General features: G+C 41.0%; 1 protein-coding gene and 1 long non-coding RNA gene across 2 annotated transcripts in view; one reads left to right on the forward strand and one right to left on the reverse strand.

The window, feature by feature from the left end:
• Window positions 1-6349, reverse strand: part of CSRP3 (cysteine and glycine rich protein 3) — a 19877-nt gene extending 13528 nt beyond the window's left edge. The window contains exon 1 of the mRNA XM_029209565.1: window positions 6251-6349. The gene's annotated coding sequence lies outside the window, so the exon portion shown is untranslated. The remainder of the gene's footprint in view (window positions 1-6250) is intronic.
• LOC114887727 overlaps window positions 1-20242 on the forward strand; it is a 50300-nt gene that overhangs the window by 21273 nt on the left and 8785 nt on the right. Inside the window, exon 3 of the long non-coding RNA XR_003791567.1 lies at window positions 437-501. This is a non-coding gene — a long non-coding RNA (uncharacterized LOC114887727). The remainder of the gene's footprint in view (window positions 1-436; window positions 502-20242) is intronic.

The following is a 20242-nucleotide window of genomic DNA, read 5'->3' on the forward strand; positions in this document are numbered from 1 at the left end:
TGTGTGTGTGTGTGTGTGTGTGTGTGTGTGTGTGTGTGTGTGTGTGTATTCAGCAATTGTCCACACATGATACTTTCCGAAGTGCGTATAAGATTACGGATAATAGCTTTTTCACAAGGTAGTGGAGCGTGGTACAGGTTGTTATTAAGTGATCATAAATATCTGACGTACATTTATCAGGACTTGAAACTCAAAATAGAAATCCATAAGCATTCGATTAAACAGGTGCTCAGTTCCACTTCTAAAGATGGAAATGTAGCTATGGGGGCCTAACACAGACGACGTCTCTGATTTCTTCTTCAGATGCTCAAAGGCCAAAAGGCAGCGTGTGTTGTAAAGTATCCTGAATTGGAAGACACACGTTCTAATCTTGACCTTGCGGCCTTAACGTGCGTCAAAAATGACGATAATATTATGTCCTGCGCTTTCCTCACAGGATCACTGTGAAGGTCATGGAAAGATGATGGAATTCAAACAGCAGCACTGAGAAGCTGTTCAAAGGTAAGTCATTGTTCTTCACTTTATTTCAGTTTACTCAAATAGCACCGATCTGCTAATTAAGTCACTATGATTTGAAAGCACACGTAGGTCCTGGCTTACATATCTAACCTTCTCAGCCTCCTGCATTGCTTTGGAATTCCTGTGTCTCAACACTCCCCTAGCCAGGCCTGGAATGCGAGTTTACGCAGGCAAGATACCAAGGGGTGGGCCATTTGTTTATCAGCGTTGCCTGACACAGGCAAGGGTCATTGAAGGTGGGACACCAAATATAGGCTTGCCCGTCACTCAGCCCCATTTGTCACCTGGATCACAGTCTCCATCACATCACCTGGCACTACTCCCTGGGCCAGTCCCAGAGATGGCTGTGTTGTCACAAAGTCGTGTGTCAGGACTGAAAGGGGGGACAGTCGAATTCAGGAGGATGAAGCAGAATGCAGGACCCTGTGATGTCAACTAGGGAGAGGGTGGACTCCAGACTTTTAGATACCAGATCCCAGTGAGAGACTTACCTGGGTGGATTTCATAACGAGTAGTGCTGTGGAAGAGATTATACTGGGAATGTGCTATAGTAGGGGCTGGAGAAGGCTGTAAACCGGATGCAGGAGGCCAGAGTTCTAGTTCTGTCTTGCCTCTTCAAAGCTGTGTGATCTGAGAAAACCGTGCAGGCTCTCTGAACTTCAATATCCTCTCTATAAAACAGGCATGATAGTTCCATCTATTTCACTATTGCTGGGAGGACAGTAGCTGTTCGTGTGAGTAAAATCACTTTGTAAACCGCAGAATGTTATAAAATGTAAGAGCTAATGAGTTCTGCCACAACTCTAAGTTGTCACGTATCAGTCTGAATTTTTAAAACTATAACTGTACTGTGTAACTTGGGCACATTCTTCCTAATCCAACGCTCTGGTTTTCTTTTTTTAAACTACCAACTGTGGAGCTGAAAGGTGATACCTTAGGGCAAAAGTGGGTGGTGTAGATAAAATGGGTGCTCAGTGATTCTGTTCTTTCTTTGTTAGGGGTCCATTAAAGAAACAGGGAGGGAACCTTAGGCTATGGCTTTGAGCAGAGACCTCCAGCGACAATGCTGTTTTCATCTCAGTGTTGGTTTACTTGGTTGTCCTATTAGGTGCCTGATTCCACATAGTGAGTTAAATTGTCTACACTGACTGAGGCAAAGATTTTGGATCATAGAAACACATATCTGGAATCTAAGTGATAATCACAATTATTACTAATATAATAATATTGTTATTAAAGCCATAGCGTCTGAAGCCCAACCTTCGGGCCAGGCCCTATGGTAAATCTCATTTAAGCTTCACAACAACCCTTCAAGGTAGGTGCTTTTACAACATTCACTTTAGAGATGGAGACATGGAATCTCAGGGAAATTACATTGCCCAAGGTCACATGGTTAGTATGTGTCACATGGCTAGGTTGGAATTTAGGTTGCTCTGACTCCAAAGCTGTGTTCTTATGTTAACATTAGCTTCTATTTATTGTTTACTATGTATCGTTGCTATAGATATACTATCCTTAAATACAACAGCCCTGCGTAGCAAATTTTGTGATCCCCATTTTGCAGATGAGAAAAATGAGGATCAGAGGGCTTAAGTGACTTGTCTGAGGTCCTACCACCAGTAAGCGGCAGAACCACAATTCAAACCCCAGTTTAAGCTGGTTCCGTGTCCCATGTTCCTGCTTACAACACGCTCGAGAGGGGACAAGGGTCAGCACCTCCATTAACCAACCTTCCCAGCTGATGGGAATTGGGATCTGATTGACCCATTGTCTCTCCATGGGACAGAGAGAATACTCATGGGTGGGAGTAAAAGAGGGAGGCGGAATTCAGTTCAGTAAAATAAAAGACTTTCTAAGAGTCCGTGCTCTTCACACATGGAAAGGGCTCCTTTGGGGCTGGAGAGTTCTCACTGTTGATTTAGCTTGGCAGTGGATGGGTGTCCAAGTGTAATGTAATGTAGTGAAGCCCCCTTCAAGGGTCCTTCAAGCCCTGAGACAGGTTTAGGGATCTGATCGCTGACTAGAGCCTCACCTTGCAGAAAAGCTGCCCAGTAGTGTCTCCTCTCAAACACTGCCTCTTCTCTAGTCTCTTAATCCAGGTAAAACAGATGATATGGGGAAAGAAGGGCTTTGGAAAGAACCAAGCCAGGTTTCAAAAAACACTATCTGGGGCTTCCCTGGTGGCACAGTGGTTGAGAGTCCGCCTGCCGATGCAGGGGACACGGGTTCGTGCCCCGGTCCGGGAAGATCCCACATGCCGCGGAGCGGCTGGGCCCGTGAGCCATGGCCGCTGAACCTGCACATCCGGAGCCTGTGCTCCGCAACGGGGGAGGCCACAGCAGTGAGAGGCCCGCGTACCGCAAAACAAAAACAAAAACAAAAAAACACTATCTGTTCAACCATGGGCAAATTACTCAAAATCTTTGAACCCATGTCGTCATGCACATAAAGAGAGAATGAGAAGACTTGCCTTCGAAGGTTGTTTTCAGTTAAATAAGATAATAATAATAGCTAACATATTACACATCAGTGCTTATACATAGCAGGTGTTTAATAATTTTAGTTGTTTTCATTATTACTGTTATTATTTTATCTCCAAAATGGTTTTAAAATCCATTTTCTTAAAACAAGTAAATCTTTCCAACTCCTTCTCCATGGCCCTTCTCTTCAGACTGTGAACCAACTCTTGTTTCTCAGCCTTGAGAGTGTGCTGTACCCAAGAACAGATGCAGCCAGGCCAGGGAGAGAGTCAGCCTCCTTGGGGGGATCAGGGTGCCTGGCACCAGGGACGGCACATCAGGCAGGGTCCTGAGCCTGTGCCCCGGGACACCCGCTTCCTCACTTTGGCAGCTCTGGTGCCTACCACCAGCTGACCTCTCTGGTGCTCTGGACTTTGAAGGGAAGCAGTGAACCCAAACAGAGTCACTGTGGCCCAGGGAGACCATGGCCTTCAGCTCCCCAGTGTAGGACATTCAAGGTCAACGGCTTCCTCCTAAGCTTCTGAACAGATATATGAAGTCCCCCTTCCAGAGGCCCTTTCACAAAGCCTGGGGAGATAGGTTGCTTAATCCCAGCACAGAAATAAACCCAGCTCTCATCCCTTTAAAATTCAGAGTAGACACACCTGCCCCTTAAACTAAGGCTGTAATGCACAGGTCATATTATATCTTTCCTGAAATTATCTCTAAGGTGTGGCTGACTTTTACTCTCAGAAACTCACTTTGTTCTATCCTGGCCTTTATAATTTGTTTTTAAGACCACGTTGCACCCTGGTTTACATCCTGGCTCTGCCACTTCCTAGCCGTGTGATCCTGAGTAATTACTTTGCTTCTTTGAACTTTCGTTACTTCCTCTGAAGAATGACTGCTTGCAGGACTTTTGGTGACAGTTAAATAGGCTAATTTTGTTCTGAGCTTGCACAGGGCAGTAAATGACCAACAAATCACGATCTACGCTTTCCCATGATGAGGTCCGTGATGAGGCTCCGAAGCTTCCATCTTCCTTGGTCCCAGTAATAAGACAATTATTGTCTCTTCTCCTGAATTCCTTCATTGTGATGAATAACTGAAGTTTTTAGCATTTGAAGGCATCACATTTCTCTTTGGCCATGAAGGCCAACTCTGGATATAGTATTCCCAGACATCTGAGTGGCACAGTTATGATTGGAAGTTTGCCTGCCTCAGGAGTTATATTCCCTGTGTATTATATTCCTTGTCTGTGTCCTTCCTCTTGTAAAACAAATTAATCATCTTCTAACTCCTGGTCAGCTTGTTATTTGCTCTGACCTCTGGACTTTTATCATCACATTTGTACTTAGCAGGAAATCCTCCTGCAGCCCATCAGGTTTGGCCCTGTGCCTTTTCTCCAAGGCCTTGAATATTTGTACAGTTTTATTAGACTTACAAAGTACTTTCTTATACTTTATCCCATTTGATTCTAACAAATCCCTTTGGGATAGGTGGCCTTACTTTAATTTTACTGCTCAGAAATGGAAACTCAGAGCAGTGATGCTCAGAGCTAGAATTTGAACTGCCTCTATGACTGATGCTCTTTGCTTTCTTCTATTTCCTTCTTCAAGTTCCCAGGATTTCTGAATTTGTATTCTACTGAGAGTCTGTCTCCACTTCTTCCAAGAAGTCCATGGCAATTTGCCTGTTGAAGGACCCTGTTCTCTCTTTCCTTCTCTCTCCCCCCGCCTCCTGGCCTGCCCCCTCCATCTCCAATGGACGGCTTGTGCAGGGACTGCAGAGCACCTGTCTGCCCGCTGAGAGGGCGCTGAGCCTGAGGGTCGGCTGTACGCTCTGCCAACAGCCAGGGCTCATTTTATTTTTTTATGTTTTTTGACCGTGCCGTTTGGCGTGAGGGATCTTAGTTCCCCGACCAGGGATTGAACCCACGCTCCCTGCAGTGGAAGCGCAGCATCTGAACCACTGGACTCACAGGGAAGTCCCCTGGGCTCATTTTAATGACTGAGTTGTTCAGAATGGAACCAAAGCCAAGCCAGAAGAATCCCGGACACTTTCTGGATCAGAAAGCAGTTTTACATAAATTGTAATGAATTGGATGTACCCAGCGTTGAGATTCAGTCCCAAAATTCAACTGAGGACACAGGCTCTTCCCTATTTTCTTGTCCTGTCCATGTTGATGCCCAACCTTCCCTGCATTCGTGATGCCTCTACTTCACACCAGTTCCGACACATGAGATGGTCAGTACAAGCTCATTGAATTGCATTGAGTTGTACTGCAGAGAGACAAGGTTCCTCAGACCTGTTCCCCAACTCCCCAGCTCAGTGAAGGGAACAGAAATTAGAGGCAGTGGCTTTGATCTGAAGGCAGCAGCTCCACTCAGACTATTGTTTAAAACCACTTCTTATTCTCAGTCGCACTCATGCCTGTCATTCACTGGGATGTTAAAAAAAAAAAAAAAAAGTCCTTTACTGAAACCTAGAGGAAACACTGGGAATCACCCCTCAGCCCCAGCTGGGAATTATCTTCCCAGTAAACAGAGCTTTTAATGGGTTTTCAATACAGCAACGTCTGTTTTGGGTCTGCTTTGATTAGCTTCAAATTATTAAAAGCAAGCCAGTTGCTGAACATCCTTGGGATATAAAATCAATTTTAAGTCAACAACTCCATTGAGTATTACCTATGTGAGAGACAGGGTAAGGTGAAATATAGACATCTGAGTCATTCACCCACACCTTTTGAAAAGAACAAATCCTTGTATTTTGCGCATTGGAAAGCTGGCTTCTGCTGTATCGTATCTATTGCAACCACTTTGTAACTGAGCAGTGCTTTACAGTTTAGGAAACTGTCACCACGTCCACATCCATCATTGCAGAGGAGACCAAGACCCTGAGGGCAGGAACTTTCTCAGAGTCACACATCCTTTCATTTACGTGGTCCTAGGACTAGAATGCAGGTCTTTTGACTAAGACGATAAGAAACATTATTCCATGAATAATGGAAATAGTTTCAGACCGAAAATAATCCCTTACTCATTCTCTGTGGATTTTCCTTGAGCCCCCAAACGCTAATCACCCTTTTAGGAATGTTCTAGACAACTAGGTCCACCCAGAATCAAGCATAACTTGAGCCTCCTCACACAGAACCAGAGTGGACGCTGGTACTTGGGACGTGAAACACACCCTTGCTCTACGAGACCCTTCCGAGTCCCAGCTGGCCACCAGGCCAGCCCACCCCCAGCCCTGATGCCCTTCGCTCCACTCACCTGCCTGTGCGGTCTCCGTCGGCTCAGCTGCCTAAGGGGGCTCACGTCCTCTTTAAATATATGGGGGCTGTCACCAGCCTTGGCCTGCGGAGGGGAGGGGAGGGAGGCCGAGGGGAGAGGGTGAATGAGACATGAGTAACACGACTGCTATCAGAGGCTGGAAATAGCCGGTGACCAAAGCCCTGAGTGTCGTCCCGCCCACACCAGCTGCGAGGCCCTTGGAGAACAGTATCTCTTGGGTTCTGTTTTAATTGCCAATCGCCTATGGCGCCAAGGGATCAATTCGTGGAGTGTGCATTTCTGATCAAGTGGTGGGAAAAGGAACAAGAGCAAAGAAAGGTTTTACACCTAAAATCATTTTCCTGGCTCCTACCCCCCTAACCTTCCTGGAAGTCAATGCAAGGTACCTGCATATGAATCATGAACCATATCTGGGAGCCCTTTGTAACTCCGAGACGCAGGTCACTGTGCTCATGAAGAAAACTCAGAGCTAAAAATAGGAGTCATGATTGTCTGAAATGATAGTTAGATAATCTCTTCAAAGGAGCTTGGGAAAAAAAAGTCAGCGAATCATTAGGGTCCTGTCACTTCATGGCCCACTATCCTATGAAGAAAACCTTTCTTTCCAAAGGTTTGAGTTACTTTGTTATCTTTTTCTACTTAAGAATTTAACATGGCTGTGCATCCTATTTACAAGTCTTGATAAGTCTCTCTGAACCCACATTTTTTTTGGAGGTCTCATTTCTCTTTGCCTGAAATGCGCATATATTTTGATCAAGCATCAAGGACTCATATAAATTATAAAATTTGATAGCTGGCAAGAAGTTCAGAGATTTAATAGACCAATTCTTCATGTTATGGCTGAGGAAACTGAGGTACATAACTTGCTAAAGGCCAAACAATGAGTCTTGGTAGGTCCCAGATGAAAATCCAGGTTATCTGTCTCTTAGGGGAAGGCACTTTCCAGTAGTGTTGACCTAGCTGTTGAGGTTAGGTGTAGGTAATACCCAACCGAGAGGGATATGAAATCCAGCCCTTCAAATCAGCCATATTAGCCTGTTCATTACATAACCACAAAGCAGTTGGTTGAGTTGGTTGGAAATAACTGTAAAGAAGGTTGTGCTAATTTCACAAATATGAACACAGCAAAAACCTAATATGAGATTTTCCTAGTCTATGTTTTCATGCAGAAGTGTATTTGTTGTAGAAATGGGGAAATGGCGAGTACCCTAGAATGTTAAAGTTAGAAAGTACTTTAGAAGTCTTCCAGGATAGTAGCTTTCAAACTTTCGTGTGCTTTTTTTTAGAATGATAATACTATTTTCTATAAATAGTCTTAAATGGAACATTGATATATAAAGCAGATAAAAGAGGAAATTCACTGCTTGAAATAAATAGGTGGTCTATTATAATGAATAGGTGGTCTACTCACATAGCCTTTCTTGGAACCCCCAAAGTGGCTTCGAAAATACTTTATTGAGACAAAATTTGAAAGTCACAAATGTAGCCCACAACTTTGATTTTATAGTACAGATGTTAAGGCCCAAAGAAGGGGTTTAGTTCCCTTAAGGGGAAATGCAATGTGTATAGTAGAATTATTTCTGGAGCCAGAAAATCTGGGTTTGACTCTGATGTTTCTGACCTTTAAAAAAATGTTGTCTGATTATACAAGTAATACAGGAATGCATTTTTATCGTGAAAGACTAAATGATAAAGATGTATTTACAGTAAATTGTAAAAGTTCCCTCCCACAACCCTACTTTCTTTCCCAGAGTTAACACGTGACAATATTTTGGGTTTTACATAACTTGAGTCACCTTTTAAAAGGATACTTTAGTCACATTTATTGTGATTTTTGATATATATGGGCTTATTCCTTTCATCTTTTTTTTTTTTTTTAAATAATGTTTCTTTTTTCTTTTCTGGACTTTTATTAGATTTAATAGTTTTCCTTGTCATGTTTTCTTTTATGACTTAGAAATGATCCTCTTCCTCTAATTTAAAAGCTATGCACAGATAGATAGATATAGATTTAACTGGTAGCCATATTTTTTTTCTTCTATGAGATGAGAAACTAAGTGGCACATATATACAATGGAATATTACTCAGCCATAAAAAGAAACAAGGGACTTCCCTGGTGGAGCAGTGGTTAAGAATCCACCTGCCAATGCAGGAGACATGGGTTTGAGCCCTGGTCTGGGAAGATCCCACATGCTGCAGAGCAGCTACGCCAAATAAATAAGTAAATAAAGAATTGCTTTAAAAAAAAATGAAATGAAATTGAGTTATATTTAGTGAGGTGGATGGACCTAGAGTTTGTCATACAGAGTGAAGTAAGTCAGAAAGAGAAAACAAATACCGTATGCTAACACATATAATATGGAATCTAAAAAAAAAAAAAAAGTTGCAGGGCAGGAATAAAGATGTAGACATAGAGAATGGACTTGAGGACATGGGGTGGGAGGGGGAAGTTGGGGCTAAAGGAGAGTAACATCGACATATATACACTACTGAATGTAAAATAGCTGGTGGGAAGCAGCAGCATAGCCCAGGGAGAGCAGCTCGGTGCTTTGCAATGACCTAGAGGGGTGGGATGGGGAGGATGGGAGGGAGGCTCAAGAGGGAGGGGATATGGGGACATGTGTATGCATATGGCTGATTCACTTTGGTGTACAACAGAAACTAACAGTATTGTGAAGCAATTATACTCCAATAAAGAGCTATTAAAAAATAACAAAAAAAAACCTAATTATAAATTTACTGCTTTCTTCATTCAAATACTGTTACTATATATTTTTTGTATCTTACTTTTTTAACTCTGTGTGTTGTGTTGTGTTGTTTGTGTGTGAGTGATAGAATGTATTCTTGATGAATTTATTGAGAAAGTCTGTTGTAAGTGAACTAGAAGTGAAAAGGTCTTTGTATTAGTTTGCTAGAACTGCCGTAACAAATACCATACACTGGGTGGCTTAAACAACAGACATTTATTTTCTCACAATTCTGGAGCTAGCAGTCTAAGATCAAGGTGTCAGCAGGGTTGGTATCTTCTGAGGCCTCTCTCCTTGGCTTGTAGATGGCCATCTTCTTCACGTGTTTTCAGATGGTCTTCTGCCGTGTGTGTCTGTGTTCTAATCTCCTCTTTTTATAAGGATACCAGTCACCAGTCATATTGGATTAGGGCCCAGTCATATGACCTCATTTTACTTTTAAAGGCCCTATTTTCAAATACAGTCTCATTCTGAGGTACCAGCAGTTAGGACTTCGACATATGATTTGGGGAAGACAATGCAGCCTATAACAGTCTCAGTTTTGCCTTACACGTGAATGCTAGCTCAGCAATCTCTACAGTTGTACTGTCCAATACAGTAGCCAATAGTCACATATGGCTATTTAAATTGAAAGTATTTGAAATTAAATGAAATGAAAAATTCGGTTCCTCAGTCATAGCAGCCATATTCCAAGTGCTTACCACCCACTGTGGCTCATACATCCACCTTGAACAGCGTAGCTATAGCATGTTTCCATCATTGCAGAAGTTTTGTTGACTAGCACTGCTATAGAGCGGCTTCATCTGAAAAATGAGGCACATGCCTTTTGGATTCTATCAGGAATAGATAATGTTAAGCATGTGTTGGACACATGGCAGGGTGTTCAATCAATACTAGTTGAGTATTCACTCAACGGTGAGTGAATGGTAATATTAGGACTAGAACCCACTGTTTCTGCACCATTGTTCCCCAGGAATAGCCATAAATGAGTCAGCTGTTGTGAAACATAGGACACAAAGAAGATCAGGTGAGAGAGTAAGAAGGGACGATGATATTAAACACACGCCTTAAAACACTGTCTTTATACCCAAATCAGAATAAACTTTATTCTATTTAATTCTCTCAATGACTTTGTAAAGAAGATACTATTATACCCATTGTATGAGTGAGGAATGAAATAAATACAGTTCTTGAAAGCTAAGTAATGTTTAAGGCCACATACTTAAGTCAACAGTGAGTCGGTGGCAATGTCAGCACTAGAATATGCTGCTTTACTCGCTCCGTTCTCCTAGGATAACTAAAAACTGGAGAGTCATTGGGAAACACAGATGACTAAGGAGACGGGGAGATTCAAACCCAGATTGAACTTCAAATCCCTTCTACAACATTGATTCCCAAATTCATTTGACTGCTGTCCCCTCGGTAAACATTTTTGTTTACACATACACAACACATGTATGTACATATATATGTAAATTATAAACATTACTGTAATATACACTCTAAAACACACTCCATGCTACGCACTAAAAAAGATAAAAATAAATGTAATAAAAGTTCTAATTCTTTTTCTCATGCTCTAGTATTATTTCACATGCTCTCTAGGATGCTGGTGCCCCCTTCCACTTTGGAAACCACTGCTCTAAACCATGCCATACTAAGAGGGAATATGCTGTCGAAGAATTTACAGGCCTGGGAATCTCAGCTTTCATCTGCTCATCCAAACCCCTCTGAAAAGAAACATAATTGGGCTATAATGTATTCAACGTCAGCCACATTCTTGGAGTAACTAGGGCTTTTCACTATTTCTATGCACCAGTAGTCTGACATTTTGTCATTGGCTGTTATTTCAAAGAGAGAATTAATTTAAGACTACCATTCAAAGGTTGCTCCTGGCCATGCGGCCCATCCATGAAAGGCAGAGAAATGAGCAAAGCAACACTTAAGTGAACTAAGACGGTTCCTTTTCCCCAAGAGATAAAAAAATATATATATATATGTATTTGTCCCCCCTGAAATGGAGTGAGACTTGGAGAAACAAATAATTGATGTACTTGCGTCATTCAGATGTTTGTATTGGCCTCTTTGTTCTTATGGCCATACATCACTTGCCGATTACAGCGATGACAGCATTTCTTACACAATGCTTTCAGCTTAAAAGCATTATCAGGTGTTTGATTCTCTCTCAGATGTGATCTCTCTCCTCTCTCTGTCCCTTTCTCTCTGTTTCTCTCAAGCAGTGGGGGGATATAGGTGTTATTATTCCCTTGTTACAGATGAAGAACCTGGCTTGAGAGGTGAGGTCACACAGCCAGTAAATGGTGAAGTCAGAACCTGAACCAGGTTCTCTGCTCCAGAGCCAATGCCCTGAGGGAGGTTTCAAGTGATCTGGTCGGCATTACATAGTTGGGAGAGAGGACACTAGGTCTGAGAATCACTACAGGTCAGAGTGCCTCTGCAGCCAAAGTACCAACTCAGCTTCATCTTGCCCTGAGAGATTAGCAGGGCTTTATTTACATCAGTGGTCCCTTGGGTTCAGTAGAGGCTGTTTCTACATTCTCTATTCAGCCAAGACAAAGCCTCTAGGAGGAGCCTGAAGCAGTGCAAACCCCTTAAGCGGGTATCACAGGGACAGCAAATTGACAAATGCACATCCACTCACGGAGGTTCTAAAGTGGATCAATGCGATCATCTTAGGAGCTGTTTCCGTGGGTTGACTAGCATCTATCACTGTTCACCCGTGTCAACAACAGAAATTCTTTTGAATCCAGTCCTTTTTATCCCTGCTCCTCTTATTGCCCTGGCTCAGATGTCTTGCCTAGACTTTTTCAGAAGCTTCCCACTGAGTTTTCCCCACTTGTCTTCCATCTCTCACACTGCTACCAGAGCTGTCTTTCGAAACACAGATCTTATGATGGCAGCTTCCAGCTTAAAGACCCCCATTAGCGCCCCCTTACTGTGTGATCTTACTAAAAACTTTTGACATGGCATTCAAGTTTCTTCTTCTTGCCCCAAATTAACTTTCCAACTTTTCCTCCCACCGCCCCACTTTCCTTTATTCTATCTTCCAGCCTCTCCAGTCTAATCACTGTTCTCTAAAAATAGCCAGCCCTCTCATGCCTCTCTGCTTTGCTCATGCTCCATCCTCTGCCTGGAATGTCCTCCCCCTCCTTAACCTACCCCCTCGATGGAATCTTCCTCGGCCTTCCATGAGCTGCTCGGATGCTGCCTCTTCAGTGCAGGCCTCCTCACCCACCCCTTTCCAGGTGGGACGCACCGCTCTCTGCCCGGCCCCCAAACACTCCTTTCACACTCCTCATTTCAAGGAGTTTTGGCTGGTTTTTCATATGTCATTTTGGCTCATGAGATGGTGAACTCCTTAGGGGAACAGAAAGCATCTTTTTCATCTTTGTGTCCTCTGTGTTGGTACCTATAGGCATTTGAAATTTTTTGGTTGAATTTATTCATCTAACTGAGTGGGGTTTTTTTAATAATCGTATTTATTTACTATTTATTTATTTGGCTGCATCGGGTCTTAGTTGCGGCACACAGGATCTTTGTTGCGGCATGCAGGCTTCCTAGTTGTGGCGTGCATGTGGAATCTAGTTCCCCGACCAGGTATGGAACCGGGGCCCCCTGCACTGGGAGCCCGGAGTCTCACCCACTGGACCACCAGGGAAGTCCCTAACTGAGTGGTTCTGAGAGGTCTTGAAAGGGCTAAATTCCTACCAGATCTGAGATAAGGAGCAAAAGAGAAAGCACAAAATCAGCATGAAGAAATTACTTATTTAAGCATACTCCATCTAAAATGTTAAAATAAGGATTGGATGCACTTTTTGAATAGTTGGAAGCCTTTTACTGGCTTTACCAAAAAGTTCATGCCATGCCTAAAATGGAAATAGCACCAGGTTGGAACAAACAGATTGGGTTTCTAGTCCTTCCTCTGTGATGGACTGAGCTGTGTGCCCTTTGGCAAGTCGGTCCCCCTTTCTGATTTTTTCTTTACTAAAATGCTTGACAAAATGACTTTAAAGGTATCTTCTAACTCTAAAATTTGAAGGTTCTTATCTTCTAGTTAGGAAGACTAAGTCTTTATTTCCCTTTGAGTGTGATGGTCCTTAGTAACAAGAGCAGACATTCCACATTGTCATAAAAACACTTTTCTCCTACTGTGGCCCCATTACATAAAATTTAGGTATTAGAGGGCTTCCCTGGTGGCGCAGTGGTTGAGTGTCCGCCTGCCAATGCAGGGGACACCGGTTCATGCCCCGGTCTGGGAAGATCCCACATACCGTGGAGCGGCTAGGCCTGTGAGCCATGGCCGCTGAGCCTGCGTGTCCAGAGCCTGTGCTCCGCAACGGGAGAGGCCACAACAGTGAGAGGCCCGCGTACCACCAAAAAAAAAAAATTTAGGTATTAGAAAAAGCACCAAATATTTTATGAAGTGAGAGTTCCTGATACAGGGTAAAAAACAAAAACAAAAGCAAAACAACTAACAAAAAATTCCTTACTGCCAAAACATCAGGCCTCTGGCCCTTTAAAGTTGAAAGGCCATGCATAAGGCTAAGAAAAAGACCTCAGAAAGATTAGTTGATCTGATGGGTTCACAAAGATGGAGGAGAGAATAAAGTGGTCAGGTCATACATGAAGATGGTTTGGAGAGGAAGGAGAAGATGCTTGGAGGTGGAGTTTTAAATTCAGGTCTTTAGGGAAGGCATTCTACAATACGTCACAGGTACAAAGGGAGTCAGAAATCCTCAATGTTGTGAGTGCAGCTGTATCCCTGGCACCTGTTAGATGCTGTGACAATTTCCTTTTGTGTAACAGGAAACTTGAAAGCCCTCCAATATTCTGAAATGCTATTCTACCCATTTTTTTAAAAAACTAGGTTTTATTTTTTAGAGCAATTTTAGGTTCACAGTAGAGTTGAGCGCAAGGTACAGAGAATTTCCATATACACGCACAGCCTCTTCCAGTGTCAGTATCCTGCATAGAGTGGTACATTTTTTGGAATCGATGAACCTACACTACACATCATTATCATCCAAATTCCATAGTTTACATTAGGGTTCACTCTAGGTGTTTTACATTCTATGAGTTTTGACAAATGTATAATGACATGTGCCCGTCATCATATTATCATACAGAGTAGTTTCAGTGCCCTATAAATCCTCTGTGCTATGTCTATTCAACCTCTTTCCCCGCTAACCTCTGAAACTTTTTATTTCCTCCATAGTTTTGCCTTTCCTGGAATGTCATATGGTTGGAATCACATAGCACGTAGCCTTTTCTGATTGGCTTCTTTCACTTTGTAATATGCATTTAAGCTTCCTCCATAGTTTTTCATGGCTTGATAGCTCATTTCTTTTTAGTGCTGAATATGGATGGACCACAGTTTATTTAGCCATTCATCTACTGAAGGACATCTCAGTTGCTTCCAAGTTTTAGCAATTATGAATAAAACTGCTATAAGCATCCATGTGCAGGTTTTAAAAGTTTTCAGTTCCCTTGGGTAGATACTAAGGAGTGCAATTGCTGGAGCATATGGTAAGAATATGTTTAATTTTGTGAGAAACTGGCAAACCATCTTCCAAATTGACTGTATTATAGTCCCACCAGCAATGAATGAGAGTTCTTGTTGCTCCACATCCTTGTCAGCATTTGGTGTTGTCAGTCTTCTGGATTTTGGCCATTCTAAAAGGTGTATAGTGATATCTTATTGTTTTGATTTCCAGTTCCCTAACAACATAAGATGTTGAACATCTTTTCATATGTTTATTTGCCATCTTTGTATCTTTGGTGGTGAGGTGTCTGTTGAGGTCTTTTGCCCATCTTTTACTTGGGTTGTTCATTTTCTTATTGTTGAGTTTTAAGAGTTCTTTGTATATTTTGGATAACTGCCCTTTATCAGATATGTCTTTTGCAAATGCGGCTTGTATCCTTATTCTCTTTTTCAGCATCTTCTGCAGAGCTGTTCTCATTTTTAATAGATCCATTCAAGCAAAACTCTACTTTTAAATTGTTTAGCAGAAATCTCACTTATCCAGAAATTTCTCTCTAGCCTATAGAAATAGGCTTTGTTTTATTTGTATTTCCTTGATTTAGGAGTTATAAACAGAAGTTAGAAAAAGCATCTGTCATCAAATTTGAGTTATAACTTGCAATGTGTGTTTCAAATATCCATTGAGGGGATGTCTTGGGGTTGGGAGATTTCAAACCAATTTCTTAAATCCACTTTGCTATATCTGAAGTCATAGACCAAGGGATTTCAACTAAGTTTCCATAAAGCCACAGGAGATAAAATTTATTTCTCGCTGAGTATACATATTGTTATGGCAATGTCTGTCAGCTGGAATGTGGGCTAAGTAGATGGTGAGATGTTTTGTGAGTGAGGAACAATTTCCTGAGAAGATTAGCTGGAACCTAAGAAAGGTCTCCCATTTCCTGGAAGATGAGAAGGTTTTGCCTCATGAGTATATGAAAGAAAAGGGTCAGGGCAATAAGGAGCTCTAGTTACAGAATGACACAGTGCTGGAGGGAGGCCAAGTATACGGGGTGACAACTGTGGATCTTTTTTATAGATGTGGATCCTTTTATAGATGCTGAGATATGGTGCTGGTGGTTGTGTTACAGTTAACTTGCTTGGTGATATTTTGATTCTGTGAATTCCTTCTAGTGAGTTGTCTCCAAATGCTAGAATTTGAAAGTGCTCCACGAACTCTTAGAGGCTTTAGAGCCAGTACGGTTAGATGACAAAACTTGAAGATCACGAGACCCTGTAATAGTTTCAGTCTGCAAAAAAAAGGTTGTATTATTCATTCTCTGCTGGATGTGTGAAGGCAGATATCATAGACCAGCTTCAATAAAAACGTTTTCCTTGTAGATCCAAGGAACCAGACACATTTACTCAGAGAAGAACTGGTGATCGTGGGAATAGGAAAACATATAGCAAATCTTCAAATACTTGATGAACTGCCATATATATAAGGAGGGAGTAAATGTGTTTCAAGAAAAAACAAGGACCAATAAGAATAGACATTATAGATAGGCTGATATTGTTTCAATGTATAAAAAAACTTTAATCCATCTAATAACACAGTGCATCCTTTTTCACTTTATGATAATTATAGAAAATGAAAGAAGTTTTACAGCCCACTGTGGAAAAGAGTAGTGCAATGACTCCCACCTGCCTGAGGGCTGAGATGTTTACTATCTTGGCAACCTGTAATCCATTCACAGCACAGTGTTAGGGAAGCTCTGTACTAATAGGATCAGTGGTCTCTGAAAAGAATAAATTCCCCGTCATAGGGAATTTTCAAGCAGAGTTTGGAAACAACCCAGATGAGGTGCTGTAATGGCAATTTTTAAAAATTCTTTAAAATTTATGAACTTTTTATTGTATAGTTTTATGCATTCTGACAAATACGTAGTCTCACATAACTACCACAACAATCAAGATACACAATAATTACCATCCTCCAAAATTATTTTGTACTTCCCCTTTGTAGTCAAATCCACCACCACCCCAACCACTGGCAATTGCTGACCTGTTCTCTACCCCTAAAGTTTTGCCCTTTCCAGAATGTCATGTAAATGAAATCATACAGTATCCAGCCTTTTGAATCGTGCTTGTTTCACTCAGCATAGTGTATTTGAAATTCATCCATATTGTTGACTCATCCAAGGTTTGTTTCTTTTTATTGCTGAGTAGTATTCCATTGTATAGATCTACCACAATGTCCATCCGTCAACCAGTTGAAGAATATATAAGTGACTTCTGGTTTCCAGTATGGCATGTAAGGAGCTTGGAGGTCATGATTCCATTCTAACAACAAGTTAAAAGCTGAACAAACTGAAAATTAACAACTCTTCTTATACCCATCAGAGAATTGAGGCCACAGGAAAAACTACTGCCCCCAAAATTGGAGAGACAGATAGGTGGATACAGAGAATCACAATTTACTGGAGCAGAAACCCACAAGTAGAGACCTTCATGGGAACCATTACTGAGTTTCTTTTACTCAGTACCTCATATCTAGCTTTCGACAAAAAATTACAAGGCATATTAATAGGCAAAAAACAGAGTTTGAAGAGACAGAGCCAGATTTAGATATGGCAAGAATGTTGGAATTGTCAGTCCAGGAATTTTAAACAACTATGGTTAATATGCTAAGAGTTTTAATGAAAAAAGTAAACAACATGGAAGAACAGACAGGTAATGTAAGCAGAGAGATGGAAATCCCAAGGAAAAATCAAGAAGAAATGCTAGGAATCAAAGATACCAAAATAGAAATGAAAAATGCCTTTGATGGTCTCATTAGTAGACTGGACACAACTGAGGAAAGAATCAATGAACACGAGGGCATATTAACAGAAATTTCCAAAACTAAAGCAAAGAGAAAACAGACTTAAAAAATGGAACAGAATATCCAAGAACTGTGTGACAACTATGAAAGGTGTAACATACCAGAAGAGAGAAAGGAGCAACAAAAAAAAAAATTTGAAGCAATAATGACTGAGAACTTCCCAAAATTAATGTCAGACAGCAAACCACAGATCTAGGAATCTTAAAGAACACCAAGTAGGATAAATTCCAAGAATATTTGGGTTGTTTCCAGTTTGGAGTGAATAGGAATAAACTACTAATTCTACAAACAGTAGCATACAGGTTTTTGTGTGAACATAACTCTTCATTTTTTGAAGTAAATACACCAGAGGAGAATTTCTGGGTCATAAAGTAAGTTCATGTTTAATTTTTTAAGAAACTGCCAAATTGTTCTCCAAAGTATCTGTACCATTTTGCATTCTCATCAGCAGTGAATGAGAATTCCAGATTCTATATCTACCAGCATTTGGTATAGTCAATTTCTTGATTTAAAAATTTTAGTCATTCTAATAATGGTATTTTAATTAGTTGTTCTAATAAGTGTTTTAAATTTGCATTTCCTCAGTGAATAATGATGTTGAGAATCTTTTCATGTGCCATCAATATATCTTCTTTAGTAAACTGTTCAAATCTTTTGCCTATTAAAAATTGGATTGTTTTCTTATTGTTGAGTTTTGAGAGTTCTTTATATATCTGGATACAAGTTCTTTATCAGTTATGTGATTTTTCAAATATTTTTGCCCAGTCTGTGATGTTCTTTTCATTTTTTAAACATTTTTCAAGCCTTTTATGACTCCACGATTTTCATTTTGATGGAGTCCAGGTTAATAATTATGTCTTCCATGGATTACGCAAGCTTTTGGGGTTGTATTTAAGAACTTTTCCTAACCCAAAGTAACAAAGATTTTTCTCCTATGGTTCCTTTAAAATAAATGTTTGATAGGCTTACATTTTATATTTAGGCATATTATCCATATTGAGTTTATTTTTGTATAAGGCATAAGGCGTATGTTGATGTTCACTCTTTTGTGTATACGGTTGTCTAACTGTTCTGTCACTACTTGCTGAAATGACTATTCTTTCTCCATTAAAGTTCTTTTGCACGTTTGTCAAAAAACTGTATCAGATCAATTGACCATATTTGCATGGGTCTATTTCTGGTCTCTCTATTGATTCTGGGCACTACTAAAATCTCTGGGGAATGTTAATTTTTGTTTGTGCTATTAAGTCAGTCCAGTGAATTTTCTTTATTTCAGAAACTGTATTTTTCAGGTCTGAACTTTCCACTTTGTTCTTCTTTATAGTTTCTATTTTTCTGGTGAGAACATCTATATTTCCATTCATTTCAAGAGTGTCCACCTTTACTTCATGGATCATGGTTATAATAGTCACTTTTTTTTTTAACATCTTTATTGGAGTATAATTGCTTTACAATGCTGTGTTAGTTTCTGCTTCATAACAAAGTGAATCAGCTATACGTATACATCTATCCCCATATCTCCTTCCTCTTGCGTCTCCCTCCCACCCTCCCTATCCCACCCCTCTAGGTGGTCACAAAACACCCAGCTGATCTCCCTGTGCTATGTGGCTGCTTCCCACTAGCTATCTATTTTGCATTTGGTAGGTGTATATGTCCATGCCACTCTCTAATTCCAACATGTGGATCATCTTGGGTTTGGCATCTGTTGGTGCTCTTTTCCTTTGAGAATTGGGCCGATTTTCTCTATTCTGTGTTTTTTGCTTTTTTGTAAGTCAAGTAATTTTGAATTGTATTCTGGAATTTTGAATATTACGCTGTGAGGCTCTGGGCCTTATTAAAATCTTCTGGAGAGCATTAAGTTTTATTTGCTTGCTTATTTTAGCAGGCATGTGCCTGGTTATGTTCGTATTCCAAGTTGTATCTTACCTTCTGAGAGTGGTGGGTGAAATGTCAGTTCAAAGCTTTTGCCGTGCTCTGTCTGTCTGCCCAACACATACACCATTCAATTGTTTATCTGTTACTTGGGCAGTGATTTATATCATAGTCTAGTTCTCAAAACTTTTTCTCTTCTTTTTGGGTCTGTGTTGTACATGCATAACTCAGGAGTGAGTGAGATTGGTGCTTGTTCATAGTCAGAATGAAGGGATTTCCAAAAAAACGGAAAATAAAAAGAATTAAGGGATTTGCTTCTCCAGCTTTCTCATCCTTAAACTTGCCCTGACTCTTTGTGGCTCCCAGGGGCCCTTTTTTGCAGTCTTCTGGCTAGTAAGCCATTGTTTCTCCCAGAATTTTAACCCATGCACTTTCTGAGAACCTGGGGTGCCTTCTAGGCAGCATGAAGAGAAAGAAGAGAGAAAAATAATAGGAATCCCTCCCATTCTCTTCAGGCCATTGGGACTCTTTTTCCCGATTTGTGCAAACCGAGAGATGATTGTTTGAGTTTTAGGGACGCACACCACTGCTGCTGCCATCGTGACAGTGAAGCTTTAGGACTGGGACTGGCGTTGAGGCCTGGGAGGAAAAAAGAAAGAAAAATTAAAGGGATTCTCCCCATACTCTTCAGCTTTAAGGGCCCCTTTTCCCGATCCTCTGGCTGGAAAAGGGGGTTTCTTTCAGATTTTTTTGCTGTCTCTACCTGTAGCACAGTTCCAGGACTCAGCCCACCCTCGGATCAAAGCCAAGAGATAAAGGTAAGAAAAACCGAGTAATCTCACTGCCATACCAGTTGTGCTTCAGGTTTTGACTTCCCTTCTCAGTCTATTTGCTACCGTTTACTTTTCAGAGTCCTCAGCTAGTAGCTTTTGTATTCTCTCTGGAGGTTTTAGTTATAATCGATGGGAGAGATAGGCTATCATGG

Source organism: Monodon monoceros, unplaced genomic scaffold, assembly GCF_005190385.1.
Source record: "Monodon monoceros isolate NGI ecotype Baffin Bay Population unplaced genomic scaffold, NGI_Narwhal_1 Super_Scaffold_7, whole genome shotgun sequence".
Lineage (NCBI taxonomy): Eukaryota > Metazoa > Chordata > Mammalia > Artiodactyla > Monodontidae > Monodon > Monodon monoceros.